The 3,751-nt window shown below is 63.0% G+C and overlaps 1 long non-coding RNA gene across 1 annotated transcript; it reads right to left on the bottom strand.

Moving 5' to 3' along the window:
• Positions 1-925: 925 nt before the first annotated feature.
• LOC123521489 lies at positions 926-3,607 on the bottom strand. The gene is made up of 3 exons (XR_006679924.1): positions 3,331-3,607; positions 2,736-2,863; positions 926-2,133 (listed from the first exon to the last, which is right to left on the bottom strand). It is a non-coding gene; the product is annotated as an uncharacterized LOC123521489 (long non-coding RNA).
• Between the last annotated feature and the right edge of the window lie 144 nt (positions 3,608-3,751).

Genomic DNA, 3,751 nt, shown 5'->3' with positions numbered 1-3,751 from the left:
CCAAACCCAAGCCCAGCCACAACCCACACGCCCCGGCCCCCAGCACCCAGTCCAACACCACGAATCATACGTGGCCGTGGTTCAGGGAAATGACGGGACACTGGCCCGCGGCAGAATGGCAGCCTTTGATGGAGAAACGCACTGAGTGACATGGACAGACAGACACCAGGTGTTCTGCGGCGCAGGTTTGGTGTTGCTCTACTTGTTAGCACGCTCCAATTCCTAATTTTTCTAGTGAGAGTGCACCCAGGAAAGGCGCCACAGGGCGTCACCACTAGTGCTGAGCCCTGGGACCCCTAACCTGAGCTCCTTAGTCTGACCACCAACCTGTGTCCTCAGGAGGCCCTGCTGCCGCACTCTTGCCCACACTCCAGCCTTCTGGCAAGTTGGCAACTCTGAGCCCTGAGCACCAAGCAGTCCTGGTCCGGCTTCTCTGCAGAGCTCCCTGGAGCAGGGAGCGGGGCGTGTCGGGATCTAAGCCTGGGTCTCTTGTGGCGGAAGGGCAGCAGGACGCCCAGGTCTGGGCTGTTTACCTGCTTCCAGACTCACACCCACCTGGGCGGGAGGGCGGCCTGGGCTGACACCAGCTCGGGAGGGTTCTCAGATCTGCTGCTTCCCTTCATTGGCTACCCGCAGCCAGCCCCGGTTCAAAGGAGTCAGTGCTTTTAAACCCTCGGCTCCACGGTTGTCCAGCGCATCAGATCGACAGGACACACGAGGTACATCGGGCCAGGCCTCTTGTCTGGTGTGGTGGTCCAAGGCCAGTCTGCTCTTAGAGAGCCTTTCTGAACAGACTGCACACCTGCCCCTGCCACCCCCACCGGGAGAAGCCCACAGCCCGAGAGACCCCGCCTTCACCAGGCCCAGGCCCTTAGCACTGGGGATCTCCCCCGCCCCCAAGTGCTATCAACTGGAAACAGGAGGCCTCATTTTTGTTGTATTTTATTTGAATTCGAAGATTTGTTTTTGGTTTTTAACTTAAAGAGTCAACACGATGCAACAACAACAGACATGAGAACATTGCTCTGCCCAGGCTGTGCCGACTGGTACAGTTAACCCCCTGCCATCTGACACCTGAGGGTCCTGACACCCAAACCCCACCCCCTACCCCCCACCTCTCTGGGATAAGTAAAGTGCACTCAGGCAGGTGGTGGGGGATAGGAGACAAGGGAAGCCCTCAACTGCCCAAGGCCAACGTGGTCAGAGACCCTAAGGCTGCTCCCTGCCCTGCCCCTACCCAAATCCCTTGAGCCAGACCCCCCCACCCCCCAGCCCATAGCAGGGTAGCATCAGGGACCCCTGCTCAGGGGTGGGGTGGCTCTGCAAGGCAGGGTCTCTGCGAGCTGAGGGCAGGGACTCCTGGGCTGTGCCACACATTTCTCCTGTGGGAAGGCAGTGTGCGAGGCCCTGGGCAGCTCCTGGGGAGCCCCATGTCTGGGGTGAACACCCTGCAGGCAACTCTGTCCCCAACACACACACACACACACACACACACACCACTCACTCACTCACTCAACCAGTGCACACGTGCACACACAGCCTGAAGGGCCCTTCTTAGGGCCCTCCCTTCCAGGGTGGCCCGGGCAGAGGCTGGAGCTGAGAGGGTGGTCACCTAGAGGGGCAAGCCTGGGTTCGAAGGGGCCCAATCTAAGAGTCATAGTCAGGAGGCCCTTCACTCCTCAGCTTCCCCCCACCTGTGGGTGGAAACAGCAGGCTGACATGCCCCCAGAGACTGTCATGGGTGGAGAGAGATGGGTGGATATAGGGATCACCAGGATTGGGGCTCCTAGGAGCCTTGGCACAAGGAGAGAAGCCCCCCAGCCCCGGCTGCGGCGATGGGAGTGGAGGCAGCAGAAGGCCTTTCCTCAGCCCAGCTCCAGCGGGGCACCCGAGCAGGGAGTCCGCTAAGACTGGACCTCTGTGTCAGGCGGACAGGCTGCCACTTCTAGTCCAGGTTCACGGAGCACTTGGGCTGTGAGCAGCCAGCACCAGAGTGTGGGTGCGGGGACGGGGGGCCTGCTCCCGCATCTCTGGCTGGGCAGCCGGCCAGGTGGCAGCATACCAGGGCCTCCAGGAGCAGCCAGAGATTCTTCAGTGGGATCCTGAGCGGGCGGTGGGGTGGGGGTGGCGAGCCTGGGGACAGAGAGACAAAGGGCACTCTATAGGTCTCAGCTCCATCCCACCCTGGTTACAGTAGGTCCCGGGAACAGAGACATGAGTGTACCCACAGCTACCATTGCTGCCACCCATGTTCCATGGCTCGTGACCCTACTAGTGAGCGCCCTTGACAAAGTACAGGGTGGGCTGGGAGGCCGGACTGTTTGGGTACCAGCCTGTGTGGGTGGGGACCTCCGCTCCTGGGGGTTCTGGGACTCATCTTTCTGTCCCCATCTCAGGCCAGACAGTCCTTGTGGTCTTCTCTGGGACTTTCTATCCCACCCCAAGGAGGGCTAGATGACGCCACCCCCTCCTCGGTTGGCTGACGGCCCTGTGTTCCCTCCCCATCCCAAGGTGCCAGGTCTTAGAGACACCTGAGGAAGGAAAGGACCTCTGGGAGTGGAGGCCTAGGGGCACTCTGCTCCCCACTTCATAGTGTGGACCAAGTGGCAGGTCCCCACTAAGAGCCCTGGCCCTCCCCTCACAGTGTGGTTGGGAGACACAGTGTCCCTGGGGCACAGGGTGCTGACCTTCCCCAGGGCAGACTGGAGGGGCAGCCTTGAAGCCTCTGAGCTCACCTGTCAAGCCTTCTTGGCTGCTGCTCCTCAGGCGTCTCCTGGGCTGGGGGTGGTAGGAGAGGCTCTGCAGGAACTCAGCCATATTGCCCAGGCAGAGAAGGGGTGGCCACCCCTACACACCCCGACTCCTGAAAGACATTCAATGATGCCTCCCATCCAGAGTGCCCTGTGTTCCCATTGCTGCCCCTCCTGCCCTTTACCTGGCCCCTCGCCCCGGTCTGCCCCTGCTTCCACCTGAAGCTGCTGCTGTCTCCTGGGCTCCTGCGGGTGACCCCGCTGCAGGGTGGGCCCCTGTGGCCCTGGGAGGGGGCTGGCCAGGGGAGCATCTGCAGCACGCTGGCGGGGAGCCTCTCCTGCCCTCCTCAGTTTCCACGACAGTGTGGGGGTACACAGTCAAGGTGGCAGCAGGCAGGGCCCAGCCCCAAAGATGGGCAGGAACCGCTTGGTGTGAAGGATCGCGGTGGGAAGAGGCCTGCCCTGCCTTCCTGTTGTTTCCCAGGTTCAAATGTCACCATGGGGCCTCTGGGGATGGGGGGAGGGGGTGGATCCCATCTGCCTGCACCCCCAGGGTCTTGTGGTCTACTCCGTCACCTACCGTGGCGGTCTGGCCCGAATCAGTTTGCTGGTTTCCCCTCCCCTGGGAGCTTCCTGCCTCTGGCTTCCCTCGGCCAGGCAACAGGTCTCGGCGATCGGGAGCCGGAGCCAGAGCCTGGCCCGCGGGAGTTTCCTGCGACGTCGTTGGCACCTGCGCGCCCGCCGGCCGGGCTGGGGGCCGCCGTCCCACCGGAGCCGCGGATCGCCCGCTCGCCGCCGCCCTCCTCCCCCCACGCGGGCGGCCGGGCTGCCCTTCAGGAGGCTTCAGGGGCGGCAGGGCGCGGCGACCCCGGGCCCGGCGGGGCTCACTCAATGCGCACCTGCAGGCGCACGTTGAGCAGCACCGAGGCCACGACATAGAAGTAGGGGAAGTTCACGCGCAGCCGCCACGCCAGGTCGAAGAAGGTGAGCAGCGTGCGCGT

The sequence above is a fragment of the Echinops telfairi genome, unplaced genomic scaffold (genome assembly GCF_000313985.2).
Source record: "Echinops telfairi isolate 266 unplaced genomic scaffold, ASM31398v2 ScPeMD7_20;HRSCAF=75, whole genome shotgun sequence".
Taxonomy (NCBI): Eukaryota; Metazoa; Chordata; class Mammalia; order Afrosoricida; family Tenrecidae; genus Echinops; species Echinops telfairi.
This window is presented reverse-complemented; position numbering and strand designations above follow the sequence as displayed.